We start from the raw sequence: 14,179 nt of genomic DNA, 5'->3' as shown, positions 1-14,179 counted from the left end.
GGTTCTCAACCTTTTTAATGTCGCGACCCCCAACCAGTCGTAAGTCGAGGACTACTCAACCGGTCGTAAGTCGAGGACTACTCAACTGGTGCAGCACCGTGTGCAGAATGGGACTTTTGGTGGGCTCAGCAGGGCAGAGACAGCCTGGACAATTCCTATTGGCTTTTGAAAGCCAATAGAATTAGACTCTATTCAAGAGAGTCTATTCTATTGGCTTTCAAAAGCCAATAGAATAAAAGGGAGTAGCACAGCTAAGGAAAAGGGGAAAAAATGGCAGACTGCATTATTTGGCAACCCCCGTGAAATGGTCGTTCGACCCCAAATGGGGTCCCGACCCACAGGTTGAGAACCACTGTTCTAGAAGTATTTGTACATCTTTGATATCATCAACCATGAAACCTTTCTGGTCTGTCTAGAGTTGAAAGTTACAGCCATTGTTTTGCTGTGATTCCTCTTTTTCCCCAAGTGTGCAATACCAATCAGTAGTAATGGGGGAAGAAAAGTTATCCAAGCAGTTACTTATGAGGTACCATAGGATTCATCTACTTCTCCTACTTGCACTCCTAAACATATATATGTGTATATATCATGTGTGCATAATATATACACATATATCTCCTGTTTGTTCCAGAATCAGAAATATATTGCCTCTTACATAAAACTTAAGGTACACAAGTTGCCAACATGACAAATAGCTAATGAAGAAGCCAGATTATGATGCCAATCTACCACAAATGGAAAGGTTGATAAATAACTACAATAAAAAAAATCATTAAAAAGTTACAGAAGCCCTAAAGTTTGAAAGATTATTAATACATTTTGAAATATATTATGGAAGCAAAAATCAGGAAAACAGTTTATCAACACTTCCACATCACTTTCTGCAAAGGTAATATGCACAAATACCCACAGATTGCTTGATAGCCCTATTCTTTTTTAAAGTTTAGTTACGATCACACAGCACAATTTCAAAAATAGATTGCAAGAAAAAATAGTTAGTTTTATGTGACTTAAGCTGTCATGAACCAATTATTGTAACTGATGCAAAGATCTGGTAGACTTAACAAAATACTGAAACATTTATTTGAAGCAGTCAGAGGAACCAGAGCCCATTTCTTTTCTAGTTGCTGCTAGCAAAGTGTGTGTGTGTGTGTGTGTGTGTGTGTGTGTGTGTGTGTGTGTGTGTAAGTGAAAGAGAGAGAGGGGGAGGGAGGGAGGGAGGGAGGGAGGGAGGGAGGGAGGGAGAGAGAGAGAGAGAGAGAGAGAGAGGTTCCCCTTGTTTTGTTTCAATATAGTTCTCTTTCTACATTAAACTCATTTAGCAGAAGGGAAGAAAATAATACAGAAAACCCTATACTATCATTCTAAAGGAATAACTCATAAGGGAAAAATTTATTTTCTTTCTTGAATATTAAGTCAATTCTTCAGCAATAGAGCAAGGCTCTTTGCTATTTAGGCATTTCACTCTATCTGTATTAAAATCACAACATCTTGAGCCATAAATTATAAGACTGTGCTCTCAGTTCTGAAGAAAGGGATGAAATCAAAATGATGAGCTTATAAGAACCAAGAATATCTATTGGAACCTATAAATGAACTAAAGGCTCTTAAAGTGATGGCTCATTATACTGCACACAAGGATAGGAGTACTCAGCAACGGTTGGCTGTTAGGATCTAGACCAGGGCTTTTTAACCTTTTCACCCATTGTACCACTTTTAGGATACAGCAATATCCGAGTACCACCAGTTGCCTAGCAAGGTGTCAAAAACTTGATGACCAAAAAAAAAAAAAAAAGGAAATAAGTGAAGTACAGGTAGTCTTCGACTTACAACAGTTCGCTTAGTGACTGTCTGAAATTACAATGGCATTGAAAAAAGTACCCCCCCAAGCCACAGCCGAGCAAGACACCTGCCTGCTCACCTGGCAGCGCTCTTCCTTCTGTCTGAGGTTTCCATTGTTGTGAGCATTTCTGTTGAGGATTGGCAGCGGGGGTGGGGTGAGTGTGTATGGTTTCCCCCCCCCATTTGATGGGTGATTGCAGCAGCTTTTGGTCACTTCACATGACCCTGGGACAATGTGACCATCATAAATATGAATCAGTTGCCATGCATCTGAATGTAAATCACAAGACCCTGGAGATAAGGCAACATTCCAGCTGACTGGTGCTTCTTCAGGGGTCAGCAGAAGCACCAGGATCAGCGCCGAGCTCCAGCTGGAGCCTGGCGCTGATCAGGTGCTTCCACTGAGCTTTGACAGTCCCAAAGAAGTGCCAATCAGCTGGAAAGCGGCATTGATCCTGGCACTTCCGCTGAGTCCTGACAGCCCTGCAGCTCCAGCCATCTCTTACTCAGGCTTGTGCAGTGCTGCCACTGGTTCAGCTCATTCCCCTCCCCCGCTACCACTTTTCTAGGATGGTTGCGTACCACCTGCCAGGTACCAATGTACCACAGGTGGTACCTGTACCACTGGTTGAAAGCCCTGCTCTAACTACATCAGTGGTAGACCAGATAGGTCCTCAAGGTAGGAAATTTCTTATTAGATAAGCAACAATCTTATGAACTGATGACAAGCATGCTATATAGAAAGGAATAATTGGGAATCCTGATGAAAATTTGGATCCTACTCTAGTGAGTTTTAAAGGATTGATCATCAAGCTACAAGAAAAATCAAGTTAAATCTCAAATTTTCATACAACTATGTAAGGAAAGACAATCTATAGCAGTGGTGGCGAATCTATGGCACGCGTGCCAGAGGTGGCACTCAGAGTCCTCTCTGTGGGCACCCACACAGTTGCTCCAGGCCCACCTCCCCCCTCTCCTCACTAGCAGCCCTCCCTGGAGGAGAGTCGATCCCGAGTGTGGCCCGTGCAAAGCAGGACAGCCAAGGACATGACAGCTGGGCAGTGGCGACAAGACTCCGCCATCACACTCTTTTGCGCGCAGTTGATGCTGCGGGGCGCAAGCGGAGGGGGGCTGCCATGGCACTGCTGGGCCACCTGGTTGATCTGCGGCAGGCCGTGAAGGCAGTGGGTGTGCGGGTGCTGGGTGCGGGGATGGAGCGGAGTGGGCGGGGACAGAGTGGGGTGTGTGACAGGGCCGGGTTTTGGGCACTTGGTCTCTAAAAGGTTCGCCATCACTGATCTGTAGTGTTGAAGGTATTTAAGGTAAAGCAACATTTTTTAAACTTTTTAACTATTTTTGCTAAGCATGTAATAGCACTAGATTGAAGATTAGGATAGTTTAGAGACATTTTCCCCTGTTTCTTCCCTTTTCTCTTCTTGCATAAACATCCAACAAAATAATTTACTTTCCTATTTTTAGTCTAGCTGTAAAAAACTATCCTGTCTTAACAGTTGCAGACAAAGTGATTTATGACCCAGAAGGCTTGTTATGAATGAATATCATGTGTGTCACACTGGGTGGATAATGGCATTATATTTGTTGTTCTTGGCATCCTAATACTTGGAAATTAACCAAATCAAGATTGACATTCCCATTTTCAATCTGCTATGTGCATTCGTATCATAATATGGCAATAACTCTGGTGTTGCAATGATAATATAAAAGGTACAGTTACCAAGTGATGTAATAGTTAATATTTAAAAATCTATGGCAGAATGTGGAGGCGTTGATGACTGCAACTATATCACAAAATTTCCATAATATTATACAGTAGTCCTTCAATTTTCTGTGCCAAGGTAAATCCCTTTTTTCAAAGAAAAAAATAGAGAAGCAGCATGTCCTATATTTGATTTTGTGTTGATATACATAAATAAGTGCATATATAGGTTTAAAAATGGCATGAGATTAGGGTGACTGGTTACCAACAGTAATTCAAGAGTTAATCAATATATGCTCATTATGCCCTATAGTACCAAGCCACATAAATTATTATAGATCTACCAATGTAAGGCATTTTATCTTTAATTGGAGATGGGATGGAGGGGACAAGAAAATGCTACTTTCCTTTGATTTAGAAAAATATTGTTTTAGTTACCAAAAGTAGAAATTTGAAAATATTAATATAGTTGTGTATGAAGCTGACACCTTAAATGACTGAGGCAAGCTCCCAAGTGGCTGAGTTTCTGTTAAAAGTTATTTTTTTTTACTCTTGAAAAATATATAAATTTTATACCCTGCATGTTCCTTTAATATTCACTTTTAAAAAACCAAATATAATTTAATTAAAGTATTTTCAGAATTGATCATTTTCATCTGCATGTTTTATTAAACATCTTATCAGCTAGTTTATATTTGTTTTTCTCTTACAGGGTATGTAAGCCAAGGAAATTAATCCAGGTCTTATTTTCACAGAAGCAAGCATTAAATGATAACAGTTGCTATAATGATACTTAACACTTACTTGAGAAGTCCATATTGATTAGTTTTTGTTGTTGAGCATTAAACATAGACTACAGTATAAACTTAGAACCAAAAGTATCTGTTATTTTTATTTCTTCAACAATCTAGCCAGCTTTTAATGAACTAATAGCATTTAACAAAATCAAATATAGGGCCTCCTTTTATTACATTTTAAAACTTTTTCTATGAATATAAGCCTAAAATTTAGACTCTTATTATTCCAATAAAATTAACTCATTGATAATCGTGTTTCTATTTTCTTATGGTCCAAAAATAACTTACAACAAAAAGGTAGACCAGCACATAAAGCAATGAATTCCTAAATACAGCAAAACTGCAAAGAAAGATCCTGTCAATTCAAGCCAGATGCTGCTTGCAGGGAGAAATGGACTGATGAGTAGATTGTAAGAAACCGAAGAATGGCAAGATAAAAAGAATTGTACTTAGCTGAGGAAGACAGCTGTTGACCTTTAGTGATTACTTTTCAGTAATGGAGAATCCCAGGAAGTCTCATACGAACAGAGCACTTTGAAGTCTCTGTGGACCTGTGCCCAGTCTTGGCTAAGCACCAGATGTTTTTATGATTTAAGTAGTTGTGATGGGGATTGCTTGCAACTGTTAATATAAATGGGGACTATATATGGGGCAAAATAGATTATGGGGTTTTAAGTGCCATGCATGCTAGGAGACAAGCAGGGGAAAAGATTGTCAGCTGTTTTGGGGTTCAGATATTATGCTCTGCCATGACGTGGTCTTTTTTTTTATCTGTTCTTAACAGGGTGTTTTAATGCAGTCATTAAACATGGGAACCTTCCCTTACAGTTTAGTATTATGTGTGAACTATTTCAAAACAAACCATGACTTAAACAAGATATGTGAACCATGACATTTGTTTTACATAACAAAATTATTCTGTTGAAATTAAGTAGACCTAAGGCAAGTCATTGCTTGAACAATAAACATGGACAGTCCTGTAAATGCTGAAAAGTTTGATATTTTTTTTAAAAAGTGGGGCTTTGTTATTCTTTTTTAAAAATAAATGATTAACAATCTTTCTAATACAAAAGGGTTGTTTTGAATTGGCTATAGAACACCTACTATATTTTCATTTACTCTATAATATGTCTTAGATGATACATTAGGAATACAGGCAGATGAAAATAATCTGCCACCATAGTAACAAGATAGAACATAATTCAATTCGTTTTGATTGTTTTTTTCAGTACCGCTACGGAGCAATTGTAAGGGTAATTTTTCTCCTCTTATAATTTGTTTTTAAACAACATTAAAATTATATGAATTATTGAAGAGACAATTAATGAAGAAAGGTTGAGTAGATTCTCCAGTTTAAAACACACAGAATAAGAGCCATTTATACCGATTTACTGTATCAAGTTCTCATTTTCAAGTGTCTGGTTATCAGTAGGACTGAAAGAACATAATTATACCATAGAATTATGGAGTTGAAAGGGACCACACAGATCTAGTCCAATCCTTTGCAATGTTCAAGAAAACTGGTTAAACTATCAAGAAGAATTGGCTTTCTACTTTTACAAATGTGAAAAGAACTTCCAGAGTGAGACTGTTCTACTCTTGTACATCACTTACTATCATTAAGTTTTTTTCTTATTATATTTTAATAAAATATAGGTAACTGCAACTTAAACCAGCACAATGGTCTAGGGGTGGAGTCTTGTCTCACAATCAGGAGGCTGTGAGTTTGATACTAGGTAGCCACAGATATTTCTTTCTCCTGCTGCAGTAAGTAATTGTCTGCTGCAAACTCCGTGTAGGTGTCAGGAAGGGCTTCCAGCCAGTAAATGCTCGGCTCCATTCAGTCATTCTGACTACACCTCAATGCAAGGTATTACAGTGTGGTTAATAGGAAAAAAAAGGTAACTGCAATTTATACCTTATAACTTACACTATTTATGGGATCAATTGGGGATTAAGCAGGCCATTCTGCAACTGATAACTGAGAAGATAAAATAATTTTGCTTTTCTTGGAAGTAATGAATTCTGTTTGTAAAAACACAGTTTTATCCTGTTGAGCTCTATTGTTACAGATAAATTTATAAAATAAGTGTCACGCAGTAGGTGGTAAGCTAATTACCTATCAGTTTTACTATTCCTTTCAAATAATAATTTGACTGCTTGATAGACTTCTGGCACAGAGGCTAATCTAATTGACAAGTTATGTGGATCTCTTTTTTTGTAGAAATCTAACAATTTCAGTTTTGATTGTTGTTTTACATAATTTCTGTGCAGTTGCTATCATAGAATCTGAATAGCACACATATATAAAACTCATAAAACTATAATAGTATTATTAATAATACAGCTTATCTCCCAATTAAGATCTGAAAGCATGTTTCCCTGATTAATCTGTTTCATCCATTTACCGCTAAAACTATTGCCTCATTGTTCTGAATGCATTAGTTTAGGATGTGATGTCTATCTTGTCTACATATCTTGGGGTGAGAAGACAAAAATTCATTATCTTTTCTGCAGTCTTATCGTTGTCTGTCTTCATTACCCCTCCCTCCCCCCCCACACAAGTGGTGGACTAAGTGCTTCCCAATCATTTCTATTTCATTTTTAAGCTTTATTTTAATGCCTCTCAAAATACTTTTGTATGCTTTGCTATCTAGCTTCCTTTATTTTCTTTCTTGAATAACATTTTCAATGTCTGAAGGAAGCTGTCAATGTATTACATAGAATCATAGTTGAATAAAATAATATAGTTGGAAGGGACCATTTAGGCTGGTATTTCTCAGCCTTAGTGAATTAAAGGCGTGTGGACTTCAATTCTCAGAAGTTCCCAGCCAGCATGAAGTGCACACAGCTTAAAGTTACCAAAGTTAAGAAACATTGATTTAGGCCACTGTGACAAATTCTGTGCTCAATGTAGGAATACAAATTAAAGCCACCTCAATGGATGCCTACTGTATGTAGCCCATGTTTAAGAATGTTGACTGAACAGAAATCTCCCTTTTCTCTAATTAGTTCCACTAATATCTCTTCCTACTTTTTTTTCTTAAAACTCAAGCAGAATCAATATGTCCTGTATCTTAAATTTATTTCTCGATGTCCTACAATTTAGACTAATGGAAGAAATATTTCGACTGCCTATGATTTTTGCTTAGATACTTGAAAACATGTTGTCATGTTTCTATCTTAGTTTTCTCTTTTCAGGGCTAAATAATTCCTTCAATTTCTCTTATAATCTACAGCAGTGGTTCTCAACCTGTGGGTTGGGACCCCATTTGGGGTCGAACCACCATTTCACGGGGGTCGCCAAACAATGCAGTCCGCCATTTTTCCCCCCCTTTTGCTTAGCTGTGCTACTCCCTTTTATTCTATTGGCTTTTGAAAGCCAATAGAATAGACTCTCTTGAATAGAGTCTAATTCTATTGGCTTTCAAAAGCCAATAGGAATTTCCAGGCTGTCTCTGCCCTGCTGAGCCCACCAAAAGTCCCATTCTGCAAACGGTGCTGCACCAGTTGAGTAGTCCTCGACTTATGACCGGTTGAGTAGTCCTTGACTTACGACCGGTTGGGGGTCGCGGCATTAAAAAGGTTGAGAACCACTGATCTACAGTATGATAATTTTTGGAGTAGAGGGCCAAGAGTGAATCCTATAGCATTTATTTTACAAATAACTCAATTTTAACCAGGAATTACTGATAAGAATTCTTTGAGTATGACTTCAAAACTTGTATTAGAAATATAATAGCTACTATATAGATATTTCAAATTCTGTTGTTGAAAGAACATCTATCTCCAGGGTTCCACTGAACTCTTCACCCTCATAAATCTTAAAAAGTCCTTCAAACCTTTAAAAAACAGGATAGAAATTCAACATCCTCTTTCAGTGTCAAGACAGATGCTACTGCTATCTTTAAAATTGCTTTTGATACTATATTCAGCAACTAAGAGATTGGGATTTACTTTCTTGAGTAATTTAATTAATAGGATTATTAGAAATCAGAAATTGGGAGAGCTACAATTTTTCATGACAGAGGTTGCTGGGGATTTGCTTAAATGAAATGTTGATATATTTTTCTCAAGCTCTGCACATAATTAGGAAAATTATAGATATAAATAATCCTCAACTTATGAGCTTGGAGTTTCCATCATAAGTCATGATGATCATAAATCAGGTGACTGACCTGATTATACTACCACTTTTTGTGGTGGTCATAAAATGAATGCAGTGACTGTAAAGCAAAACTATTCATGCCTATGGTCATGTTTTTATTTATTTATTTATTTATTTATTTATTTATTTATTTATTTATGAGACTTATATACCGCTTTAAGTGTAAGCACTCTCTAAGCGGTGTACACCAGTAAGCAATGTATATATATATTTACATTGCCCCCAACAATCTGGGTCCTCATTTTACCTACCCCGGAAGGATGGAAGGCTGAGTCAACCTTGAACCGGTGAGATTTGAACCGCTGACCTGCTGAACACAGTCAGCTAAAGTGGCCTGCAGTACTGCACCCTAACTGCTGCGTCACCTCGGCTGACCCAAAACACCAAAACACCAAAAAAACAGCAAAAAAAAGATCACAAATTGTAGTCATGGAAGAAGGCCGCAACCAGCTGTAGAAGTGAACCAATTGCCAAGTGCTCCAAATGTGGTCATGTGACCATGGGTGGGTGCCATGAAACTCCAGAATTGGGTCATAAGTACCTTTTGGAGGATCCATAACTTTGAATGGTTGCTAAGCCACCAGTCATTAAATAAAGACTATCTATAGTCATTGAGTTACAATCACTTATTCAGCAACTGTTGAATGTTACAACTGTGCTAAATAAGTAGTATTTACAATTGGTCCTCAAAGTTACAGCTATTACAGCAACTCCGTGGTCATGTCATCACAGTTTTAATTCCAATTTAACCTCTGTGGGCCTCACCCCATATTTAAGAGATCGTTAAGGGGGCGTGAGAAAGTGCACTAACTGTCCTATCATCCCTGTCACATGTTATTTTGTTTCATTTTGCTTGTTTGAATATGTAATTCTTGTTTGACATTAAACATTCAACATGATTCAGGCACCTGTAATAATCAGAATGGTTGCAGCAATAAAACCACAATGGTAGCTACACAATCACCCTTTGCAACCTTCCCTGCTGGCTTCCCACAAGCTAAGTCAATGATGAGGCTAGCAGGGAAGTTGAAAATTGCTCCCGTTTCTCCTCCTGCTTTTTATTCTGAGGAGTCCCTATCTTTATAGCACACCTCCACATGCATGCACTCTGTAGCATGTACCCACCCATAGTCCCCCCCACTGCTCACACTCCGTAGTGCAGGTCTGCCTGCCATGCTAAATATAAATGACAAGCCCAAGAAAGAATGCAATGCTACTGTTTGGAGACTGCAGTGCCAAGGTGGGAAAATAGGCAGAACCTGGAATCATGGGTAAATGCCACACTCCAAATGATAGGTTAATAAAGTCTTTTTACTCTCCACACCTGCTTCAAGCAATTTAAGTACAGACTTTTATGATATCACCAGATGGACATCAAAAGCACAGATTACCTCATAAGAAAAATGCCAGGATACATCCATGTTCATATTGTGGAATGGACTGTAAATTATTAATTACAATACGCACATAAAATCTAGAAAAATTAAAGAGAACAGAGATGCCAGAAAAAATACGATGGAAAAAGACAGTAAAAAAGAAGATCAATGAAAAGAACAGATTTAGTATGTGAAAACTGAGGCAGAGAGATCTTTCCCAATATATATTTTTTAAAAAAATCCAAATATATTTTAGAAAAAAGCCAAAGAAATATAGAGGACGAATATTGAGGAAGAGTACAATGATTGAATCTAGATTATATCAACAAGATAGACTAGAAAAATATTGCAGTGAAAAATGAAATGGAGGGTAAAACAAGAAAATTGAGAGATCCTTTAAAGATTATGAGAACAGTTCCAGGAAAATGCATAGCCAGTGTAAGAATACTAAAAATTAATCATAGAAGAGTTCTGATAGAAGCAAACAATGTCAAAGAAAGATAAAAGACTTATACTGAAATCTTTTTACCATAAAAATGGATTTATAGAATGTTACAAATGTTTGCAGACAGAATATATTCTGAAACAACTCCATCTAGAAAGTGAGTTATGATAGGCAATTGAGCAGTTGCCAGATAGGAAAGGACTAAGCATAGATGAAATACCCAGTTAGCTGTTTAAAGCTGCAAGAGAAAAAAGCGGTTAAAATGGTAATAGCTCTGCCTTTAACTTTAGAATGAGACACTGTGGTCTGGAGACTTGAAAGAGTTATATATGATTCCAGTAAAAAAGATGAATGAATTACCAATAACTTGTGCTCATTCCTCAGTTGCACAAAATTTTGCTCATTAGCTTACGAGGAAAATAAAAATCCTACATGGACAGGGAAATGTCAAATAAATTAGATTTTAGGAAAGGCAGAAGATATGAGATCAGATAGCCAAAGAGAACTGGAAAATTGAGAGAGCAAAAGAATACAAGGAAGTTTATCTTTGCTGCACTGACTGCACCAAGTCTTTGTGTACATTATGTAAGAATGTGGAACCTATTAAGTCTAACGGGTGTGCCAGAACACTGAACACTGGAAAGAACAAAACAAGCATTGTGATAGACCATACTGCCTCAGTGAGATTCAAAACAAGTTGGAAGGAGTAATTTTAAATTCATCATAGGTCTGAAATATGCCAAATGCTTTTCTAAACAGCTCAGTTGTCATGCACACACATTTCTTTCTTCCCAATTGTTTTGAACAGACAACTTTAAAAATATAATTTGGAGTGGGGTTTTTTTTTTTTTTTTGAAGAGGATAATGGAATGTTGGAAGTAAATGCACAACAGATCAGTTGAAGATAAAAATTTGTTAAAAGGCTCATTTCTGAATTACAAAGTATAATTTAACTGAGTTTTGTATATAAAATTCATACCACAAAAAGACATTTGTAATTCAAAGAAAATGAATGTTAGATTATCTACCAGTTTCATTTAAGAACTTCTGCAAAGATGAAAATTGGATCTTAATATTTTTAATAAACCTTTAAAACTTCAAATTAGAAGTAGTCCATGGGACATGACAGCGAATAATGGCTGTTCTTTAAGAATTAATTTCTCTTTCATAATACAAATCTATAATTTTCAGGAGTGCAGAGACTTTTTGGTAAATAGAAGACATTACACTCTTTCAAGTCTTTGTAATTAAACTTTTCATAAGCTTTTCATAATCACTTCATACTAAGCTCATGATCGAATCACGAAACTATGAGGACATTCCCCCCTCACTTATCTAGAACAACGCTGGCCACCTTAAAGATCTAAACTATCAGATCAATTGCTTTGCCCTTACAATTACACTTCGGGAGGGTTAGAGGATTTTCTGGGCAATCCTTGTTTTTGAAAAATTATTCCAGCAAAACAGACATTTAACACTATGAAATAAAATGAATCTAGTCATGTGTCAATTAAGACTTATAATAAGAAATGCCCAACATCCACTTATAAGAAATATTTTAACATAAGGAGGTTTGTTTACTGTATACTTTTAAGAACAATATTTATAAGCTTAACTGCATGATGTTTTGTCCTATAGACTTGATCATTGACAGTACAATTCCTTGAAATATTTTTCATGTTGCTCTGACAATAATAGTTTTTATTTATATTCAAATTATTTTGTAGAAAGGAAGGCAGCAACTTCTCTATAAACTGGATATTGTCATTAACTGGAGAGTCTATTTCCTTATCTTTTTTTTTTAGTTTCAGTGATTGTATGAAGGTTATGATGTGTACAGTATAGTTTTTCAAACCAGCTGTTCGTAATTCAGTTCTTTGCTGGCAAGCATAGCAACAATTATGTATGTTAACAACAAGTCTGGAATGCCATTCAACAGGACATACTATAAAGAAATGCAAACTCAGAGAAGATCACCTGTAAAATAGAACACAGAAAGAAACCAGCATTTTACTATATATTATCTAAATTTTCTTTCTGATACAGGGTCCTTACCTGTGCAAATGGCCTTGGTTGCTTGAACAGGCAATCTAGGAGCACTTCTAGAATTTTAGGAGCATGCAAATGCCTGCATTCAGAAAAATGACTGTGATGTGACACACGGCTACTCACAAAATGGGCATTTACTAGAGAATGAACTAGCTTCTTAGGATGCTTGTTGATGGCCCAGTGGGCCAAAGCCATCCCTTACATAAATAGTTTGGTGCTTTGTGACCCACCAGCAGTTCTTGCCTTTCCCTACTTCAGAGTCAGAAAGATACACTACACTGAGGGTAGGATTAAATGGGCAGATTCAGAGCCCAGATGGATCAGTATTGGCTTTTCCCTGGCAACATCTCAGGCCTCAGTGGAGCTCAGCTTTATTTCTATCGTATTTGGGCTGACCATTACATTCCAGTAGGCAAGTCATCAATGACAAAAAAAAAAAAAAATTGATTTAGATCACTCCCTGCATAATTAGTATAATTTGATAAGCTTTTGGAAGGGCTGCACACAAAGCTTTTTCGGAGTGCATATAGCTCTGATTTCTTGCTTTCCAACCTCAAACAATCGAGGTTTTAAAAAGGGTTTGTTTCATGCTCTATTATTGTGGTTATAGTGCTCTTACGTGTGTTACTTTTGCTTTCAAAATATGTCTCTGGCTTGGGATTTTTTTTTTCATCAGAAAGGCTTAATATTTTCCTTGGAATTTGTTACCCTAAAGCCAATGATTTGCAACGTGTTCTTATATTTGAGATTCAGTTATGGCAGCTTTCTTTTACATTGTGTACTTTGGCATGTGTTGGATTTATAATTCCCACAATTCCCACCCAGTGTGAAAAAGGCTCATTTAATTTCTACTTGCAACCTGTAGGCTGCTAAACACTGGCACTTCTGCATTAGATATAAACTATATTTTCAAGTGCTTTTATGAAGTAATGAGGTGGTGTATTTTGTTCAAATATTTAGTGAAAACTGTGAAAGTGACATTCTTGGACCGATATTAAAACTTGACAGACAGAAAACAGGCAGTCCTCCACTTAAAACTATTCATTGAGTGACCATTTGAAGTTACAATGGCACTAAAAATGTCACTTGTGAGCATTTTTCATACTTATGACCAGTGCAGCATCTCCGTGGTCATATGATCAAAATTTGGATACTTGGCAACTGACATGTATTTATGACAGTTGTACTGTCCCGGGGTGATGTCTTCACCATTTCTAACCCTGCCAGCTTCTGACAAGCAAAGTCAGTGGGGAAAGCCAGATTTGTTTAGCAATTGCATGGTTCACTTAACAACTGCACGATTCGTTTAACAACCATGGCAAAAAGCTCATAAAATGGGGCAAAACTCACTTAGCAACTGGCTTGCTTAGCAATGGAAATTTTGGACTCAATTGTGCTAGCACAGGGGTAGGCAGCCTTGGCTCTTTTATGACTCATGGACTTCAACTCCCAGAATTCCTGAGCCAGCCAGGGCATTTTTTAGCTTCAGACCAACTGATTAATATAACCGAGCTTCTATATTTACCTACTAAAGTGTTTCCTTGATTATTTAAACTTAATTTTCTGACTTTGCAAAAATGCCTTTTAATTGGCAACGTCATCAGCTGTTTCAACAGCATATATAGTAAATGAAAGTGTTCTCAAAAATTGTTTGCTTACTAGGTAAGTAAAGATAACATTGGCTGCAATGATTTTTGTAGTACTTTGGCACGAATAAATGAACATTTAAACATGGGTATTATTGCTTGTATGCTACAATCATGTGCATGTTTCTCAGTACTGTCT

The 14,179-nt window shown here is 37.0% G+C and overlaps 1 long non-coding RNA gene across 1 annotated transcript in view; it reads left to right on the top strand.

Moving 5' to 3' along the window:
* Nucleotides 1-14,179, top strand: part of LOC120307553 — a 60,068-nt gene that overhangs the window by 29,390 nt on the left and 16,499 nt on the right. The window lies entirely within an intron of this gene.

Source organism: Crotalus tigris, unplaced genomic scaffold (assembly GCF_016545835.1).
Source record: "Crotalus tigris isolate CLP2741 ecotype Arizona unplaced genomic scaffold, ASM1654583v1 scf7180000017536.10889498, whole genome shotgun sequence".
Classification (NCBI taxonomy): Eukaryota; Metazoa; Chordata; class Lepidosauria; order Squamata; family Viperidae; genus Crotalus; species Crotalus tigris.
The sequence above is the reverse complement of the archived record's forward strand: the minus strand, read 5'-3'. Positions and strand labels throughout refer to the sequence as shown.